The 22,241-nt window shown below is 39.3% G+C and overlaps 1 long non-coding RNA gene across 4 annotated transcripts in view; it reads right to left on the reverse strand.

Annotated features, from left to right (window-relative positions):
- LOC308058564 overlaps nucleotides 1–22,241 on the reverse strand; it is a 351,504-nt gene that overhangs the window by 237,657 nt on the left and 91,606 nt on the right. For 2 of the 4 annotated variants that reach the window (XR_013925882.1, XR_013925883.1), the window contains exon 1: nucleotides 1–15,437. This exon is cut by the window's left edge. The exons of 1 other annotated variant lie outside the window; for it this stretch is intronic. This is a non-coding gene — a long non-coding RNA (uncharacterized lncRNA). Of the gene's footprint in view, nucleotides 15,438–22,241 lie in introns of those variants that run through there. One more of the 4 variants, XR_013925881.1, reaches the window with a different exon arrangement.

The raw sequence follows: 22,241 nt of genomic DNA on the forward strand, positions 1-22,241 counted from the left end.
TTACCTACTTCTATCATATTGCTAAATAAATTAAGATTACATAATTAACACCAAAATATCATCTCTGGATTTTAAAGGCAACACTGGAATTGGAAAACTAGTTATTGTTTGAATCACTGGACATTTCTCTGAAGGAGAGGTAGTTATTTCAGTAACTGAAGGTGGCACTACAGTGTACCTTGGTTGTGTAGCATGGGTGTCATTTCCAACAGAATACTGAAAATTCCTGAACTGTTATGGGTGCCCCATACAGAGATTGCGAATCATCGTGAATACTGTTTTGAACTGACGGATGAGTGAATTGAATATAAGGCCTCACCCCATCCTTACCAAAGTCAGCAGGACCTTTGATGGAGTCCTGGATACGGGCCTGGCTGATAAAATAAATATAGACGTGGATGGTTTGGTCAGAGCAGAGGTAAAGGAAAATCCATTGCCATTTCTTTTGCCCTTCACTTCACTGATAGCCTGTTGTCTGTTGTCTCACGTATCATGCTGCAAATGGCTTGCATCTTTCCCAGATCCAAGAATCAGAATTGCCAAAAGACCTTCCAAAGGGTTTTACAAAAAAATTTTAAAAGTTGCTGGAATCCTGTTGGAGCTGCAAAAAGAAACTTAACCTCTGCTCAAAAATCAATTTGTCAAAGCAGATGCAACCCTCCATTATGTAACCATTATGTGACCCTAATTTTGGAAGGAACAGCCTTTTTTTCTTGGGTGAATTTATTACTTCAGGTATGAAACTGAATGCCAGCAGTGGAAATGCTTCTAAACAAACCAGGAGAAAGCCAGCACTTTTGCCTTTGTTCTTCCTACTTTTTTCCTCAGTATTTTGTCTCTTCCTTTATTGAAGCCAGACGACTGCATGTCAGCTGACAATTGCCAAGGCACAGGCCCACCTCAGTGACTGACGGACAGTTTTAGAGAGGGTGGGTTTCCTCTCTCATGCCATCTTTCCTCTACTTTTAGATCTCTCCTCTCTCATGCCATCTTTCTTCTGCTTTTAGATCTCTGTTTTGCTCTTTAAGTTCCTTTCTGTCTTATCACTGTGCCTATCCTCATATCCAATTACTTCTGCTTATTCTCTGTGCCCATTCTTTTTTACCCATGTATTGCAATCACTTAAATCACAAGGCAAATGTTTCTCCTTTCATCTGCACTTTCACCTTCATTGTTACCTTTTGGGACAGTCTTCCGCTGATGGTTTAAATATGTTGCAGGAAATTAAAGTCAGCTTGGGTATTCCAAAGACCAGATCTCTGCTCTCTTTCTTTGTTTTTCATGGACAAGCATGTGTACATTTTCTGTTTCTTGCTCCCTTACTTACTGAACTCCAAAACTCCAATATTGCAATACTGTTGTTGTAGATATTCCCCCGCCCTCCCCCCCTAAAACAGATCTACAGTTCCTGAATTGATAAAGCTTGGAGATCAAAGAAGTTTAAGGCCCAAGTAATCACAGTCACAAAAGAACTTTAAAATGTGATCATAAGTTGTAGCTGAGAAGATGTCAGAAATTTTTCTGTCTTTATCTTAAAAAATTCTTTTAAAAATAAACTGTTTAAAAATTGCTAGGATATAATATAGGTGGGTTTTTTTTCTTCTCAGTTTGTCTTACCAACACTGCGATTCACTGACACCATGAGTGCTACAGTTCTGCTCCTGTCAATTTTCCTTCATCTCTCAGTATAGATATCACCTTGCTGTGACAGCACAGACTAGTTCCTCCCTTTGACAGAAAAATCAACTGTTAGTCCTGAATTTTCACCCTTTCTCATGTGACAGTAAAGATATCCATAGGTATCGTGGAGACCTGTTTCTGTAATGTACAGATGTCAATAAAATGAACATGTCTAGTAAATAAAGTTTTTCCTCCTTCCACATAGAACTACAGAACAAACCTAAAAGTGAACCTCCAAAATCACTTTTCTATGTTATTCGCAAAACAAATCTGGTTCCTCCTTGACTAAACTTGACTAAATAAATGAAAGTTATAAAGCAACTGTGTTTTAATCTTTTCAAAACCACTTTTTTCTCTAACTGGTATCAGAATGTAAAAAGCCAGTATACAGTCTGAGCTCATGATTCTTTGATTTTCTCCAAGAGAAAATAGTATTTGGAAATACACTATTGATGTTTAAACTTCCTGCCAGTCACATTATATTGTGTCAGTCTTCCAATGGTCAGTAAGAACACGGTTAATCATCATTCATATCATTATTGTAGGGGCTTCCATGAATCACAGAACGCAGCTACTGGGAGCAGATATTCTACTTTTAACGATAGATACAGGCATAAAGTCCTCAGTAAATTCTTTGCCTCCTCATTAAGCCCTTTCCCCTTCATCAGGTTGGTCATCAGAGCATGAAGAAATGTTTCATAATCCTCTAATCTGGTGTCACAACACCACTGGTGCATTATTTTGCCAATGAAAACCCCAGAGCACAGAAAAGGCTGATCCTCTGTTTGTGTGGCTATGGAGGAGGTGGCTGCATGCGAGCACCCACCAGCCCCTGCTCCCCAAGTGCCATGCGACCACCAGGAGGTGGCTGGCTCCCCAGCAGTCCAGCCCACCAAAGCTGAGAAGAGACCACCTCCTCAAAGTTTGTTTTTCTTTCAGTTTTTAAGGTTGTAAAGTGCTTCAGCAGGTATTCCTCCACCACAGCATAGCCAAAGAAAAAAGTCGTACATTTGTGTTATGTAAGAGGGCACATTTCTTTCCCTCAAAGTGAACCCTGAAACTCTTAAAAGAAAAGCACACCCTTAACTGTGCCAAGGGCACAGCCAAGAATTTTCTTGTAGAAAGTCTAAAATTTACCCCAAGTCAAAATAGATAGGAATTCAATTCACAGTAAGAAAACAAGAAGTATCAAGTCCATTTAGATCATCCTACAGTGCAGCATTGCCTTCAAATCCGTACTTGTTAGCATTTCTTCGAGACAGTCTTAAAAAGGAAAGGGATGGGGGGAAAATATTTTCAAAACTGATGGGTAAACTCAAGATCTCGAACTGGCAAATAAGAATGGACACAATAGGTGAACAACATGAACTTCTGCACTTGAAAGGGACTGCAATGTCAGAACAACTCAGATCTGAAGCATCACCTTATTTTTTAAAACAGGCTTCCTGCTAACTGCTAGTAAGTTTCAGATAAGCATACAAACTTAGGAAGACAGGTCAAGAAACAAGTTGTGACTGGACCCTCTGTGTACAGTTCATCTGATGATTTTCTCACGTTGTATATCAGAATTATTCTATCAAGGAACATTTTTCCCTTTAGCTCTGAATAACTGCTACATAATTCTCAGACTTTTCTTGCACTTTCTGACTTTGGTGATTTTATTTTTTTTTTAAGAAAGCTATTTATTTCGAGAAAGATACAATAAAGATGATTTTATACAGAATCACACTTCTGCTGGAGGAAAACCACTCATTTTTCCTCTAAATTACAGACATCTTAAAACATCACATACAGAGTAACTTTGACATGCCTCGATGATTTATTGCTCTAAATTTCATCCACTCAGCAGTTTTTGCAAACATATTTCTAATGTTACTGTCAACATGCAATGTTTAATTCTGTTGCTGTGCTAATAAAGCAGCTTTTTCAAAGTCAGTAACTGAAATAATATTATAGCTCAGATCATATTTATTACCATTAGAGTAGATGACTAGTGTATCTAATGCAATCTGTTAAAGAACTAGTCCAGATGGATTGTGTTTCCCTCCTTAAGCGAGACAAAAGTTACAAAAGCCTTATTTTCTGTAATTTTACAACTTACCTAAAATTTAGATAGCTCCCTGGTATTTATGGAAATATGTATCCAAGTATAAATCCTTATTCCCTTAGCAGAAATCAGAATCACTGAATCTTGTTTTAAGAAAAAATTATGTGTATCACAACAAAGGAATGCAAAAAAAGCTGCAGGAAGGCTTGAGTAAATAAAATAAGTATGGATAGAATAAAACTGGCTTCCCCCCAAACCCCAAGTTTGTCAAAAGAACAAAGCACACACAAACAGCGTGTAAAACCTGAATTCAAAATACGTTTATAAAAAAGGGATGAAGACACATGTTTTTTCTATTTCAGCTTGAAAAATAAAGGGACACAGCAATGAGTCTTGCTGGCAGGCAGATAACTCATAGGCCCTGACCCTTCGACTCACCAGGAATTCAAACACAAAGCTCTTTTCATAGTGACCGTGCCATACATTCTCAAGATAAGGAAGCAGAATAAGGAGCAATGGAGAGGTGCCACAAAGCTCAAACTGCAGAAAAGTGTGCACAGAAATTATGTTCACTTATTCACCTATATGCAGCTGCACACTAAGTGCTGGCTGTAAAACTGTTTCTTTCCAAATCAGAAGCCATGCAGCGTGCCTTTAGAAATGGGACCTGTCTCCTGAAGAAAGCAAAAGCAAAAGACAGAGCAAGCAGCAAGGAAAGGACTATCCCTGTACGCTTCTGTGTAATTCAGAACTGAAGTGCACATCCGGACAAATAATCTGTAACACAATGAGCTCTGCAAAAGGATTGCTGTGGTAAAATGGAAGGGTTTTTAGAAGCAACAAAAATAACTACATTTCAAAAAAAAAAGAACCAAAAAACATTTCAAATCTGGACTCACCATAAAAAGCAACAGTTGCATGAAGTTAGTGTGTTATTTTCTGCCCTGCTCCACTGCACTTTTTGCCTAGTTGTCCAACACTTGGTAGCTCAGAGCTGCCACACAGAGGCCCCTTCCGTGATCTGGCTTATTTGCCTGTCAGTTTGAGTCTCAGCTTCTGTATGATGCAGCTGTGCACTTTGCTGAAGGTCTAATATAATTTCCATAAGCTTTCTCCCTGCCTGGAGCAAGCAGTTTGTTCTCCCTGCTCAATAAATACTCAGATCACTTTTCTGGTACTCACAGGGATAAAGCTTTAAGTTGTTAAGGAGTTCTAAGTAGTGGGTGGAGAACATAAGCTCAGTACAAGGAAACTCTGCGCATAATCAGAAACTGAGAAACTTCCTCCCTTTCCCCCAACCCCTCCTCTCGCCAGGCGAAGCTGCCAGTGCCTCCTTTACAGAAATTTAGGAATGTAAAGGGAGGACTCAAAGGGGCCCAGTCAGACAAGCCTTTCTCAATCAATTAGCTTGCAGCCATTACTTGTGACCCTAGGTCACACAACATAAGTGTGTGGGGTGTGCCTTTAGGGGTACACCAAAGCTACTTATTAAAACTTACATAACCAAAACTGTTCAAAATCAAATAAACTCTGAAAGCTGGAAAATATTTCCCATGTGCCACAGTTTTGCAGGAGGAAGAGTTTTGAGTAGAGAAATGCTACTTTGCTTTTCCAATAACAAATCATTTGGTGCAGGAAACTAACTTTTTTGTACTTAAAAAAAAAAAAAAAAAGATTGAAATGTGAGATACACAAGCAGACTTTAAAGTGATATTTGCTTTACAATTATGCAAAAACATAATACCGGCATGAGTGATATTTGATGAAGAACATGATCATGTTTCCTAAAATAAGACTATTGTCTGTAGCTGCAAAGGAATAGATATTTATAGGACTGTTTAATTAATTAATGAAGTTCAGACCACGTATTTCAGTCCTCTGCAAGAAATGAGTTCTGAGCATTTGGATTCCATTCTTCATTTTAATACTCCAGCATAACAAAGCAAACAATTTACTTTTGAAAACAGTCTGGAATATTTAAATACTGCTGTAAGTTACCCTGCATTGAACACACAGGGAGAAGAGGGTGTAACTTACCATGACTCCCGCACAACAAGTTTACACCCCTTGGTGTGCAGGAAAACTTCAAAAAGACCCTCAGCTTCATATCCTGCCAACCCAATGACATGGAGATGATGCCTTGGGAAAACCCATGAGGGAGTCCTGATTTCAAAAGCAGAGCTATGACAACCCCTTTCTGGGCCAGACAAGATCAATGCACTGCAGGGGCAATGCACTTTAATCTCAAGGTGCACCGCAAAGCATCTTTAAGCAGAGCCACAGATCAAGGCTTATACCTAGTCGAAAAAAAACTGTTCAGCCCAAACTTTACTTAAGGTAACTGAGCAACAGCTACACAAAAGCTTGTAAAGGATTCAGGGAAACACATAATATTATAGGAAAGTAGCAATAATGTATTGAAATTCATTGAGGATGTTGTAGACAACCTGCAATCTAAATGTCTCTTCTCCATTAAAATCCCAGTCAAATTCTCTGAACAGGCAGCATGGCTTGTGTTAGCTCAGACATTCATTCCAGAGATCAGATTGCAGGATCAGGGCCACTGAGTAAGTGCCCTGAGGTAAGGATTTTGCTTCTGTCTTGCACATAAGACAGCATTTAATAAATTAGGTCACATTCAAATCCTTGGAAAGCCCCGGCAGTAGAAATAATAATCATAGAAACTTTAATTTTGAATGAAAAAAAAAAATGGACTCAGGATTAAGACACTGCACTGGGATTTAGGATATTTGGGTTCTGTTCCTATTTGTGTCTTAGACTGCCTGAATGATTTGTGAGACATTGTTTTATCTTTTGTGAGACATTGTTTTATCACTTGTCTCACAGATGTAAAGCCTTTGCCTACTCAAGTCTATCAATAAAATGTGAGAATAATATTCAGCATATGTATCCCTTCAATACTGGCTCACAGTGCACGCTATACATATTGGAATTAAAGCAGTATTGAATATAAAATATTTATTGCTACAGGACTTCTGAGTAACCAAAACCAAGGAAACTATCTACATCAAATCTCCCAAAACATCATTCAAATCTGTTATGAGCTTCAGCATACACATAATCTCCAGGAGATAAATGCCAATCCATGCACATGAATATACATGATATATAGTTAATTCTCTCTTTTAACCAACTAAATTTAAGGTTTCTAGAAAGCTTACAGGGTTGGGCCCTTAAATCACAAGGGGTTGGGGTCCCCAATAGTAGAAAAAAATGGGAAAAAGTGTCTGTCTGGAGACAGGCTGCCTAGAGTGTTGTTCCCAGCAAGTGTTAAGAAATGGAGAACTGACCCCACATTTGGCCAATCTCCGTGAACTTCCAGGCTCAGTCAGAGGAGTTACTGTTAATTTCAGGTTTCAGTTTAACCTACAATTCCTAAAGCAAGATGCACCCCAAGCACTCCATTTGGGTATACATTATAGATTCACACACCTTTCTTTTAGAAAGGTCGATATGGAAAATTTACAACACAAGTAACAAAGAAATTCAAAGGATGTTTTTAATGTAACTTAAAACAATGCTTCCACACTGGAAATAGTAATAGAATAATGGCTCCTCCTGGCACTATTGAGTCCCCTGGCTAAGGGCTCTTCCTTTTCCTGATTGCTGGCTGTAAAATTACACCTCTATTGGCACCACTCCATTTCAGCTAAGCAAAGCCAATGTGAGCCTTTTCAATATAATCTCTAATGAAGAAAGATGCAAAGCTAGAAGGACATGGTCCTCAAACCAAAGATGGTAGCCAGAAATATATAAAACTCCTTCAGCATTGTCAGGGCACTCTCCTATGAGTGACACTCTTTTTAATGAATAAAAGTAAACACCAACCTAGTGTTCACACTTTTACATTCTAATAAGCATCAGCCCAGAACAGACTGTATTTCAAGGAAGGATAATGTAAGTTTTCACGTATTTTTCCAAATTATGCTTTTTCTTCTCAAAAGTCATGAGTCTGGGAGATACCTACCTTAATTAGCCTTTTTTTTTTTTCCTTCTAGCTGTCATATATGCTTTCATACTTTTTACATACATATTTACATACATATTTTATTAACAAATAAATCATCAACTAGGGCGCATGCATCTTCCTTCTTGCACGCAAAATTTTCACACTTACTAACTCAGAGATAGCAAGGAGATCAAATGTGCAAGTATTATACAAACTTTTCTTTGTATGTGCAGATCTTCAGGCCTGGAATGCATCCGAGTTAAGTGTGATCAATATATGATCATGCTGCGTTAGGGGATCTTTTGTGAATAAAAGGGTTTTCTTATCTGGGTGGTTCTTTTTCTGCATAACACTGGTTAATATAAAAAGCGATACCTGTAACATTAATTCAGGGAATTAGCTCTCCTCCTCTATTATGCTTTTAAATTAAATTATATTCATTTTAGTCAGATAGAAAAGCTATGTGCAAAACACTTGTGGAAGAATGTGTAAAGTTTATAGTGTTGATAGCGGTACTCAGTAAGACATTCATATCTTAAGCCGTGCTCTAAACACTCTACATTAAAAGCAACAGCTTCTTTAAGAAGTCAAAACAAAACTAATTCCAGAAAAAAAAAGGAAAAGCTTGCAAATACACTACAGTACTTTGAAACAGATCTTCCACTCTTTAAGCCTTCTTCCCCTGCCTTCCCCCACTCCCTTTTCCTTTCAGGAAACAAAACTCAAGAAGAGAAAGAGAGGGAGAGTCAAAAGGTTACAGCTGGCTTGTAAGTGCAAAGAACGTAAGAGGCCCATTCTTCCCCTTAACACCTGACATCCCAGGGTACATTTTCTTCAGTACTAAGTCTGGTGGATTAGACATGCAGCTCCTTTTGATAACGGAAGCTGTGCAACTCATTCGCCATGCACCGCTACTTAAAGTACTCCTCCTACCCCTGCCTCTATAAATTGTTCTCCTCCTGATCCAGAATTACAAACTTAATTAATGGAAATTTGCATTCTGTCATGATCAGACCCAGTTAAATATCTTGTCTAAATCCTGGATAATATATAAAAATTCATTCCTGGCACTCTAATGTTGGAAAAAGTTGCAGTAAAATCAGTAAAATTATGCATTTATTCTTAATTACAAATAAAAGCCAAGAAAGAACAAGATACAAAGCTAATGAATATTAAAACATTGTTAAAAAAAAAAAATCCTCCCTGACAACCTTTGTGACAGCGTTATAACATTCATGCTACTATTCTTTGGCGACTCAGAATACACAGGCTTCCGTGTTTTCCACAGCTTAGTGCAGTTAAGGAGAACACACCTAAGGCACATTTGTTGCAACTACAGAACAATGAAAGAGCTAGAGATAAATACAAAATTATCAGTCTTTGCTACACTTTTCCTAGGATGGAGCCCCCCCATATAGCTCAGATCTGCTTGTTTGGCTGATGCTTAGGAACAAGGAAACAATTACCTCTAATTAGGTGCATAATCGTACACAAAATGGAAAAGGACTGAGAACAAAGTGCATGCTAAACACCAGAAGACTTCAAGCAAAAGAACAAAACAGAAACAAGCTTGATTAAGGTAGTAAAGGTAAAGTTCAAAAAAATCAACATCTAACTGGTCTAGCTGCAACAAAAAGCAAGAGAAAGTGAGACACTGTGATTGCTCGGACTTTCACAGAATTAATAAATGCCATGATCTAATTTAAAGATAACTTCTTTTCAAGAAAAGATTCAAGCTCCAAGGTCAAGTTGAGTAAAAGCTTCAAAATAGATTAACAAAACTGAGGGATTGAGAACATAGCAGAAAATGTGAGTTCTTTGCTGTTTGGGCTGCCCTCTGGATCTGGTAGCATGGCAGTTCTGGGATGTTGCTCACCAGCTGCAACTGAGCAACATCAGTCCCTCCTTCCTCTCCTCCCTCACCTACCCCATCTTACACACCAGCCAAGTGTTTTCCATTGTGTATACAAGATACCTGTACAAGTTTGAAAGTGCTTTTTTGTTTTGGTTTGGTTTTTAGTACAATGAATATTTAAGTTTTGTTTCTTGGATTTTGCAAATGTCTTAATCCAGTAGCTACTAACAGAACTCACAAATATTACAGGAAGAATCTGAGAAGGGATAACAAAGATCAAAGAGGCAAATGAAAATTCTGGCAATTGATAGCCAAGTCTCCAGAAACATACCAAGATAACTCTAATTTTTAGGACTCAAATGTGTGAAAAAGCTGATGAAAAGATCCCAGTGAAGATTTAATGGAAGACTGCGAGACCTGCAGCTCCTTTGAAGATTTTATAACCAGCAGGATAAGACTTTTTTGAAGAAATTTGTTCTTACAACTTGTTCAGGTGCATTGTGGTGGAAAACTTGCTTCAGCTGGTGTGATTTCCAGAAAATAAAAACAAGTAGTTTTGAGTTTGTCATCTGGTACCTAATTGAAGGACTAAGGTTGGTTTTTTTGGTTTTTGGGTTTTTTTAAGCCACTTGGGTCTTAGAAGTATGGGTGAAAGCAAAAACAGAGATTAAAGAGAGTGCAGCCATTCCAGAGACAAGCATTAAATGAGAGTTTAATGAGGTCTGTCCATCACCTCACCAGTAACCTGCCAGGTACCACCACAAAAAAATCCACTAGACCTGCCCATTGGCCAGGATGGTCAGATTCAGCTTTGCTATTCAGATGTGAGGTAACAATCATTTTGACCACATAAAACAGACCAGATATATACATAGACACTGGGGTTTTTTAGCAGTATTTATATTTGTAAAAGATATTCCTATAAAACAAATCTACTGCCAAAAAGACCTTGAAGGGAGAGATACATAAATGAATCCCAGCATCCCTGTCAATATAGCAACAATATGTTTGTATCCAAAAAACTATGCCAGGCTGACTGGGATGAAGGGAGCAAAGGATGAGTGGATATAGGTTAAAGAAAGTTTAGAAGGTAACTCTTAGCTCTGCATGTCCAGCCACAGAGTCTACTGTAAAAAAGAGAGTATCTAGCTCTACTTGATGTAAAGACTTCCTAAAGCACCTCTTTGCTGGAGATCCTGCATCTTCACACACAGCTCATTACATTTAACCATTCACGTCTGCAAACCCTACCCTATGTTGCCAGTGTGGACAAGCAGTGAATCTGTTCTTGAAAGTATCTGAATGTCCCAGAAAACATTACAGAATTTTTAAAATTTAAATTCATAACATAAATGAAAAAACATGGATGGGTAAAACCTTTTTCTGACGTTGCCCACACCAGCATTTAACATGTGCTTGGAGAATAAAAGTCTGGAAAATTGTTACCTACTTCATATCTAGGCACATTTCCCTGACAGAGAACTACAGGGGCAAAAAAAGCTTGGTAATATTTGCTCCTATTTATTTTCTCTAAATTAAATGTTAGTCTGTGAACTTTTCTTTTTTTTTCTTTTTTTTTTCTTTTTTTTTTTTTTTGTGTGTGTGTCATGGAAAACATGACCTTGCTGAAGCTTCTCAGTTAAAAATGAATTCTCAGTAGAAAAATATCCCTAAAGTAGATTCTCTCTCTTACCAGGGAATGCTCCAGCAGTCAACTTCAATTTGCCTTAAAGACAAAAAGGCATCTCTCTAGGGATAAAAATCAATCCCCAAACTGTCAGCAGCAACATACAAAGTTTAGAAATGTGCTTAATTCAGCACAAACAAATGCTTGTAAATTGTCAAGCCAATATGTGAGAAGTGACTCTTCCATTAAATAAAATCATGAGCTAACCGAAAAAACTAGAAAGGGGACAAAGACACCACAAGCAGATATATTTTATCCACCTGATACCTATCAAGCACACTAGTACAGAAGAAACAACAAGGAACAATTCTTTACTAATAGATTACTGATTATGCTTAATATTATTTTAATTGCTATTAATCTTTTAAAAGATTTTCACTACTGTTGTGTTCAAGTGCATGCAAAAGAATACCTTCTCCTACAGCTTGGCAAAGAGGAGTAGTTTGGGACTCCATCAACTCAGATTTGCAGTCTGAAGCTGATCCACACTTAGCGACAAGGAAATCAGTTTTCCAGCTTGGAAACATCGTCACAAACTACAACTGCGTGAACGAGGCAAGCCATTGCTGGTGGCAGACATGCAGGAGGCATGCCCCTTCCTCCTTCTCCCCTCAAGGCCTGAGCAAGGTTAGGGACCACAGCTGGAAGCTCTTGCCTTTTCTTCTGTGCCTTGTGATACCTGTGGAAACCGCGACACCCTTCTGCCTTCCAAAGGGGTCCTGGCCTCCGCCCAGCAGCAGTCTGACATACTGGAAGCTGTCTCCACACCCAGTGCAGCAGGGTCTGGCTGGACAGTGTGTGGACAGGCAAGGCAACCTTCCCCATCTGGTCATTCTGCCTGCAGTCACTCTGCCTCTGCAGAAAGGGATGGGACTGTTCGGAAGGTTGAGTTCAGGCCTGTACTACACTCTTCCATACCATTGATCAAAACAGACAGGACAGAGACAGAACATACCAACAAAAGGAATAATATAGCGGTGACAACCCTCCACAGAATAGTGAGAACTTGGAATTTCCTTCAATAAATGCAGTTCGTACCGTAGCAGATGAGGCCATGATGATCCACACTTGTAAGAAAGAAGAAAAGTCTTGAAACAGTCTCAAGATCTGAGCAGAGCTCCACCCCAGATATCCTTAATCTTTAATGAAACAACTTAATCTTTATGTACCCCAGTTTCTGGTCTGTAAAATCTCTGTCTAGAGTATAAGCTGTTTCAAGCATGGACTTCATTATCGGATAGTTTTTGCACAGTAACTATTAAAAGCCTTTAAGTTTTGTTTTTGTGTGTGGCTGTAAACACCAGAAAGTCCTGAAACAAGAACATGCTATTCAGTGTAAAGAAGTAGGTGTTTTGCAAAATGCAGGCTGTATTTTACTTCAAACAAACCCTGCAACAACAACCAAAAAAAAAGAAAAATCAAAAAACGAACCCCTCCTCAGAAAGGATCTAACACAGACTCAAAGATCAAGTTTCAGTGACTCCTTCAGAGTTACACTAAAACTTCCCTATGTGTTAAAAATAAAAGGACATCTTCTACAGTATTGAAAAATCCACCATAAATCAGTTAAAATATGAAACCATAAAAACATTTGAAAATATGAAGTCAATGGGAAATGCCAGAAAAGGAAAGTTCCATGCAACAAAAAGGCAAGTGGGGGAGCAACTCAAAGCAGGATCAGTAATAACCAGAGAATAAACAGTGCTATTTGAGGGATCTTTTGTGTAGAATGTAGAAAAAAATAGACCAAGTTCCATGCGGGAGATCCACTGCAAGAAAGACATGACCATGCGTCATTATAATGCTTTTATGTTATTTTCTTTGAGCACAGAAACACCATGAATTGTGAACTTTTTTTGTAGATCAAGGAAAGAAGGAAAAAACATACCCAATGAGTAAAAACTGTAAGACAAAAGTTGCCATCTCTTTCTGCCATTACTTTCAGAGGTAACAACACAGATTTCCACACTGACATATCGTGCAATTTCGCATACAAAGTTATAAGTGCCAGAAAAACAATGGCTATTGCTACTTTCTGAATTGCTTTATTATAAAGCTTTCTATGGAGTTTACTGAGGATTGGAAAGGGAGGGAAAAATAATAAATTCCTGATTTATCTTGAAAATCAGTAAGTCTAGTCTATTTGCAGCTGATACTTCAGAATGGTCAGAAATCTTTTCATCACTACTTTACCAAATAAATTTTCTGATACACAAGATCAAAGGCTAAGATTAGCTTAGGAATCCAGCCATCATTTATTTTGGCAGCGTGCATATGTTAGTAGATTTTTTTGGTCCTCCCTAGGATTAACATGACTTTCTGGAGATGGCATGGGGTTCATACAAAAATCTGAAAGTGCAAAGTTACATTGCTTAGTTTAATCACCTAGGAAAGAGAACTAGAACAGCTGAACTATGTTGCATTCAAAAATAAGACTGTAAACTGTTACAGAAGAGAGTAACAATTCATACGCACAGGTATTAGAGATCTTTCTTGTTAGCTGGTTCCATCTTTCAGAAAGTACACCATTACCAGCATTCTCACTGTAACAGTTCTTAATATCAAAAATCTTTCTCCAAAATAAACATATAATTTATTCTCTTAAATTAGTCAAAATTACTAGTTATTGTTATTTGGTTTTCATAACACTGAACCATTTATTTTTTTTACAGGGCTTCTCTGTCCCTTTCACAGAAGACACTGCTTGTTGCTCAGGTCCACAATATGTAACACTATTTTCATTAGGTTCCAAGATGATGACAGTGAAAGTTCGGGCTAAAAGGCCAAATAAATAGGTTCAAGTCTGGATCAAATAAATGGGTGTCTCAGGCATAAACCCCTGCACTTGGAAGGCAGTGATACAAAGTCAAGCAGGACAGTCCATACTGCCTAGAGTGCTTGTTGCTGTTTGCACACACCTTCAAGCACTGTCATATTTTCAGTCTTTTCTTTGTACCTGAGCCAGAACCTCTCTGATTTTACAGACATGGAGGCTGTCACCTCTTGCAGTATCAAGAGCTGCAGTCCTAAGCACAGGGTTACCAGGGTTAAGCCAGCAATTCTGCAGGAATTATCAGTGTTTAACAGTTTTGTTTTAATACCTTTGGAGAATTCCTGATTCTGCAAGCCTGAATCCGTGCCCCATGCCTTGAGGAACTGATGGGATGGGGGAAGACTCCAGGGGCAGCTCATGAGCAGACTACAATCACAGCTTGCAGGAATGCTGCTGCAGTGAGCTGAGGAGAGCATACAGCTGGGACCTGCACCCATTCTGATGGCAGCCTTAGAGGAACCCTATGGGATTTTTGTTTCATCAGCCAGGGATCTGAGTTACTCTGAAATAACAGAATCCTGCCAGTGGTCCTAAGAGCTAGACTGCAGACCACATCTCAACTGCTGGCAAACCATTTACAGCTCCAGAGTTGTATATTACCAAGATACCGCCAGCAAAAGGAAAAATGAAAGCCTGTGCTTGTTCTCTTCATAGTACAACTTCCATCATATGCTTTCACAGTGTGCAGCCTGCTCATCATGTGTGCTGGACCGTGCTGCAATAGGGAAGGCAATGGGAACTGTGACCCTAAAACCTTACCCTAGAGGCCTATGAGGAAAACAGGTTGAAGATTTCCTCAGGGAAATCCTTGCCTGGGCTTACTAAGGGGTAACTAGAAGGCTGTTGTGTTTTCCCTGTCCACTGCATGAGAGCCAGACAGAGCCTGAACAACTACTGTTTGATTTGGGTTAAGAGTCAGACACCACCTGGGGCAACGTCCAGACTGCAGCCAGGGATACTATTTCCGGAAACACAAAGGACAGGTGGGAATTTGCAAATGGTAACACTTTATACATTTAGAGCACCGCTGTGTTTCAGTGCAAACCATTAAAATGCAAGCATACAGCATTATTCAGGGTGATTTTTTGCATCGGACCGTAGCAATATTGAGGGCAGAGTCTATCTCCAAGCTCATCAATTTTTCACAACAGCTGATATTCCCATGCTCAGGGATGCAAATACTGCCTTATTTTTTGTGGTATTCCAATTTCAGTCTGTCAGATAAATGTGCACCACGTCATTCAGTGAGAGAGCATGGAGGTAGTGAAAGGGGGCTGCTGTATGACTCAAAAAGGGTGTTACTTTCAGAACTCCAGTATTTCAGTTATGGCTGTGATACTGGTTTCTTTTGTTGTATGATTGGGGGGGAGGGGGAGTCGTGGAGCGGGATAACTGCAGGTCATTGGTAATTGTGGTAATGCAGAGCTGTGGAGGAAAAAAAAAGTATGCTCTGATTTCTGAAGTATGCATGTTCTGTGCAGAACCTTCATTTCATCTTATCAGTAAGGACAACACGTATGTGGACAAAAACTGTTCTCTGAAAGCACTAAATGTTTTGTGAAACAAGCTAACCTCCATAAAATGAATGTATTTTTTCTGCTTAGCAAACAACCAAACATTTGTCATTGCTGCTTGTTACTCATTTGTATGGTCAAGGGTGAATGGAGGTAAAGAAAATTTGCTCAACTTCTAATTTGGACAATATATTTTATCACCTTTGACTGCCTGGCTTAAAATACTAGGTAAGTACATTACTCATTTCTTAATTTAGTGCTACTTCAGTGACCCTATTCATGCTGAATGGGCTGATGGCTTCAAGTTCATGATGTTATTTCCACCCTGCCTGATTGACTGAAACTTTGCAAACAGAACAACAATACAAGAAATAAACTTCTTAAATGCAAGGATTCTGGGAAGATAATAATCCATAATAAATTTTCTGACATTATCATGATCTAGGAACAATTCCAAATGTAGGAAGACCATGCGTTACTATGCTTTTATAATAAACAGAACTTCACAAACCTACTCAAAAATCAATGTATTTTTAATATTTAAGCAGCATTCATTTATACCCTTTCTGGCCTAACAAACAGAAAAATTGGCAGAGCAAAGGTACTTACACATGCTGGGCATGGACATGAGAAAGTTTTGTCTTTAAGGAATACACACACCCTCTTTTTCCCTTTTCCAGTGCAATCCCCCAACTGGAGTGGTTATTCATCACTCGACACCTCAGAATATCAGACTATTGCTTAGTGAACGTTCTCTTCGTGTTTATGTCTGAAGGAAAGCTGAAGTGATTTCAGAGTTTAAAATGCCCGGTAGCTTTCAAAAGGGCCTACAAAAGCCCTGAGGAGTGCCGTTCCCTAGCCATAGCTCAGGTCTAGCATTAGAAGATGCACAGCAAAATTCCACATATGCTATTACAAACGTGCCCTAAACTTCGACCCAGAGGGACCATCTTTAAGGTTGAGAGAGCACTTCACTCTCCCTTCCTCTACAGACCTTTGGCTCTCTGCTGAGGCTGCTAGCCAGGGTGCCAATTAGTGCCAGCTGATTGCTCTTCTGATGTGCACACCTCTCTAGGAACCAGACTGAAGCTACCAACTCATTTCATATAGGTCATTGGGTGTTGACAACTTTGTAAGAGATTGACTAAGGCCCAATTTGGACCAGCAATTTAGCAGGAAGGTCCTATATCCCACTGCCCTTCAACCTCCCTCACGTATGTAATTTTAATACAGCAACTTTTAGCCCGCAAATTGACTACAGTTTCAGAGAGAGGGGCATTAGAAAACTCCAGAAGCAAGTACATTTACAAAGACTTCCATAAAGTGTTATTGCAAAATTAAACTGTGCCTCACCCCCTTAACCTTTTGCTATGTAGACTGCATTTAAAGGATTTCATTAGGGCCAGAGGCTGTGGCTTACATTTCTGTGGCTAAGTGAAATGAATCATGGAAGAAATTGGCTTAATTGGGGATTCCAATAAAATACTAGTTTTAGAACCAGTGAGTCAACAAAGATTTAGCCACTTCAAAATGTTTAAGACATGAATGGGAAAGTTGTATTTTGTTTTAGAATAAGAAAAAAAATACATAATTATAAAGCCTTCCACAGTCTATTCTAACAAATCCACTTCTACAAAACTGTAAGAAAAAGGAGTGGGAGAATCATTTCTGAAAAGTACATATCAATTTAGGCCACAGGATACCCACAGTAGTTGCATGTTCACTGCTGTTAATACCATAAAGTGTATTATGTAGTACAACAATGTATATATTATTTAAGCTGGAATCACCAATTTTACTAGCTAAACTTCTGCCAAACACTTACAGCTCCTACATAGTTTATTCTAGTGCCAGTCACTAGCACTTGGACAACCACCCTGTGATGGTTTCGTTTTCCTACATTCTCATTCCTAATGTTACTCTGGAATAGAAATGGGATGCAGACAGCATGTGCAGTCTGGAGACTTTAGGAAGGAGAAAAACATCCTTTCACGCATCGTGAACAAAGATCCTCCAACTCAGACTGATTTCTTTCAATAACTTCACCACCTTAGCCAATCTGCAAGAGGTGCAATAACATTTTTTTAACCACAACATTAAATGGGTACAACCACAGTGTACACATCTGGCATAAAGCAATGCCATGACTGCAGCCATGGCAAAGGAACTGTATTGATAGGTCATAGCAGTTGCTACAATTGTATAATTTTCACATGCAGTCAGGGCTGCCATTATTATAACGTGAAGGTGTTACAAACTGTCTTTGTATCTAATCCAGCTCATCCACATCTGTACTCTGGAGGTATGTAAACAGTCAGCAAAAATAGAAGGATATCTGTTCAGCAGTGTCAGCCACTTGAGGTACTCGTTTCCTTCACTCCTGCTCATCTTTGACAGATGATTGTAATGCAATAGCTCAAAGGAGATAGGAAACAGGAGACAGAGAAACCCCCGCAGGGCTCCACTGAGTTTCAAAGGTGCTAGCTAGCAGCAAGAAATACAGTAAATGAAAAAACTAGCATGGCAAGAAGCACAATCTTCAGGGCTAAATATATATGGTATATCTTGTGAAGGGTCGTAATATAGCAGATCTCCTGCTGGAGAACAGCTGTATAGTAAAGCTTTATATTGAAGAGTTAAGTTGGTTAAGCTTGTTTAAAAAAAAACCAACAACTTTCTGTAGTGTGTGCCACGTGCAGAAGGGCATGAGAAAGCAGTTGGGGACTTTTGTGTTTTCTTGCTCCCAGCACTCAGAGCACCCCACAGCCAAGTGAAAACGACCTGCTCCCTGCTTGTATTGGGGCCAGGTTACAGACAACAAGGGACACGTGAAAATTACAATATTACATTTGCTCTAATCCTGTCCCTTTCAGCATAACGTGATTGCTCGGAGTCCTAGACTTTACAAAGGGACCTGAGTCTGCACTTTGTAGCACCTAAGGTAACCGCTTTGCTGATGACTCATGCTAGTATCAGCATTTTACATCTACTTTGCTCAGGTTTAAATACCCACAGTAAAATATCAGGCAACAAAGAATGAAAATTAAAAGGATTCTGTCTATTGTTCATGTTTCTTGAAGACTAAGCTGAGGAGAGGTGGTCCAATGCCTTTTATACCGAAAGAAGACACAGCAATCGTCATACTGAATTGAAGACCTCAGGACTGGCCTTTACTTGCATGGATGGGAGAAGCCCACCTCTGTTCTGGATATTTGTACTTTACAAGGAGGACTTCACAATATCATAACAAAGAGGGGGCTCTTGCTACCAGATCACATTCTATGTATTATCCAGAGCTGTATCTATTAAAAACTAAATTAAATCAAGTGAACAAGTACCTTCTGGTACATAGGTGGGAAAAGACTACTTATAGAAAATAATTTGTTGTAAGAGGAAGCTGGACACATTCTATTAAAGGAATGACATTGTTAACACAATGAATAAATGTTAATTAAAACTGCCTGTTCGTGGACATGGCAGATAAATCCTGAAAGTCTTTAAGTCAAGCCTGATCATCTTTTTAAAATCTGTGTTAGAGCGCAACAGAAGAGATGAGCTTGAGACAGCTTTATTTAGTGTGGCACTATGGCCTTTGCTAGGTCATGAGGTCAGAGAATATCAGTCACCAGTGCTGCCTTTTCTGATGGCTTTAATCTTTGAAACCTTCCAGTGAAACTGTGTGACCCATCGTTAGCAAAATGCATGAAAAATGGCTGAAGTGCCTATTTGGTTGCACGTCACATCATAAATTACCAACAGGGCTGTTCTGACCGATGAGTTTTCACTGAAATTAACCAAGAAAAAAAATGAGGAAAGAGGGTTCCCACTGTCACCACTGCCTATCAGCAGAGATCACCACAATGAGCTTACGCTCCGGGTCCCCCAGTCAGGCCTCCGCCCTCAGGAGCAGTCACGCAGCTCTGCCAGACCAGCCACCACTGCTGCATGGACAAGCAGCTTGTGCTGTGATCTGCTGGCCAGAGGGGTAGGCTGCCCATCCGTGTCACCCATCTGCCAACGGGATGGAGCTCTCCTCCCATCTTTCTGAAATCACCTTCACTGAGCTCCCCAGACAGCTCTTGTAAAGCACCAGCACTAACACCTGGCTGCCTTATGGACTTGAAGGCATAAGACAGTGGTGACTGTGTCTGACCCCACAGGAAAACAGAGGATTTCAGAAAGAAAAGACCAAGAACACCTTGGATCAGGAAGACTGTGTCGGGGCACAGCATGCAGGGCCTGATGTAGCTACAGGAATTTGGTACCCACAGCAGTGTGGGTTTCCCTGCCAGCAGCACCGGTCGAAGGCACAGCCTGGAAATGTGCCTCTTCCCCCAGGGTACAAGCAGGGCTCCATGACCTCCTCCTGCCTCACTACCTCTCACAGCACCACCTCTCAGACCACAGACAGGACTAAATTCCAGTTTTACATAATCTCCACAAAAAAGTTTCACTTTAGAAGTGAGTTTATATTTAAGGTTGTTCAAATACCTTTATTCATAAAAATGGACATATTAAAAAAGGCATTATTGAAGAGATATTCATCCTCAAGCCAAGACACTGAAATCAAGCCAAACATAAAAGACAAGGAAAACACGTTATAACTCACTCAAAAGTGTAACAAAATGTTATCACTGCAGAAAAACACAAAAGTAATAAAAGTAACTTTGACCCTAGTAGCTTTCAAACTGTTAGGCGCCGATGGAAATTTTCTAACCTGATTTAAAAAACCTATTCTGCTCTGCAACCTCCTTTTACCCCCCTCTTTGATATGAAATTTCAAAAGCCTCCAGCATTTTTTCAAAGTCCAAGATGAAGTTCAAGAAATGAATCTATCAGTTGTTGAAACATTACCTTAAATAGTGACAATACTTTAATAATCTCCACAGCCACTACCATTCTTTTACACCTTTTAGGAAGGTTTCCCAACATGTGGGACTGAATTAGGAGCTAAACAGCTTTGTGAAGACAATTTGAGCAGCAAATTAGAGTACGGTTCCTAAATCACTTGAGAATGTAAATCAAGCTTCCTAGTCATTTGATCCCCTAACAGTGTTATTTACCTCCCTACCTTTATTTAGATTGAAGGTATATGCCAGTTTATTTTCATAGCAGAAGGCAGCAGCTGTAATGCAGACTCCAGAACACATTTTAAAATTAGTATTTCTGAGGTTCCCTTTCTTTCACTGTCCCATTGCAACCATGCTGGGGAGAAACCAAAATACAGTTGAATGATGAAAAAAAGGGATGCTACAGATAGAAATCACAGCTTGTATTCTGTATCCTGCAAGTGTATTCCAGGCCAAATTACAAAGTCAAAAATAGACATCTTTTGTTTCCTAACACATACAAATGGGGTGAATTATTCTGCTTTGTGAATTACATCTTCAACCTTTTTCTCTGGGTTAGTTTGCTGGATTTCAATGTTTAAACATCTTACAAGCAGGAAAACAAGGCAAGAAGGCAGCTGAGTCCACTGGCTGATCTAAAGAAGGTTTCTCAGCTTATCACACCCACACAACACCATCTGCAAATCTTCCATGTCTCTTCAACAGTTTAGAGAGCAATTTGCAAGCTCACAAAATTCTGCACACAAGTTGCATAGAAAGGCAAAAGGGCACAGGTGGCTCAGCTATCCACATAGCATTGCAGTGTGCTTGCTGTTGAGTCTAATGCTTCTGGAAAGATGCAGCTCATCACCCCGTCTGACTTTGCGGAGCATGTGCACAAAGTCTGACACTTCCTGAGCATCAGGAAGCAAGCTCACTCAGCACATGCCATAAAGTTGTTTTGTTTACATGCAGTGAAATGCAGAACTGAGGAACAAAAACACAGAAACACCATTCTTCTTCATAAGAAAGGTGAGATTGTGTTAAGAACAGTGACTGTAGAAGCCATATGAACCTCTAACCAGAGAAAACAGACCCATTCCTACATAAGTTTTTGCTCTCAAACAGCTAAGTTCCTTGCTCCTTGTGGCAGGAAGTGGATTTCACTTCTATTCAATTTACTCAAGGAGCTAAAGAGAAAAAAAATCACAATTAAACCATATTTTAGAATCTTACCTGGAACTGTAGAACCTTCCTTACTAGAAATTGCTAGCCTTCTATTTCTGAGGGTACCTGGGTTGTTTCCTTTTTATTTTTACAAACACATGTTGAGCAATATCAGTCAGGCCACAGAATCCAGTACATATGTACCAGGCAATCGCAGAATTAATGTGCAATCTAATCGCAGCCTAAATGCTTATCTAAGCTTGATTAATAAATAGTTCATGATGCAGGCTTCTAATACATAGCGCTAATGTTGCCTTATTTAATGCACAAGATAGACAATGCTCATTTAAGAGCAGCTTGCTCTGCAGTATTTTCTTTTGTCCCTTGCTCATAGTATAATCCTTTGTAGCGGGTTTATTTCCTATACGTGGTTCAAAACCTGCTCTGAAGACAAATTTATTTACTTTGTCCAGGCATATGTTTGGTGCTGATCATTAGAGGATACAAGTAATTCAGACATATTATTTTTACTGAAGTCTTGAAAAAGCCTGCATCTGCCTTTTACAGATGACAAAAGATGTGCACTGAGATTACAGTCAGAGAGATACAGGTACACAAAACCTGAGATATCTGGCACATCAGCTGGAATAGTAGATAGC

Source organism: Falco punctatus (assembly GCF_963210335.1).
Source record: "Falco punctatus genome assembly, chromosome: 2".
NCBI classification, from domain to species: domain Eukaryota; kingdom Metazoa; phylum Chordata; class Aves; order Falconiformes; family Falconidae; genus Falco; species Falco punctatus.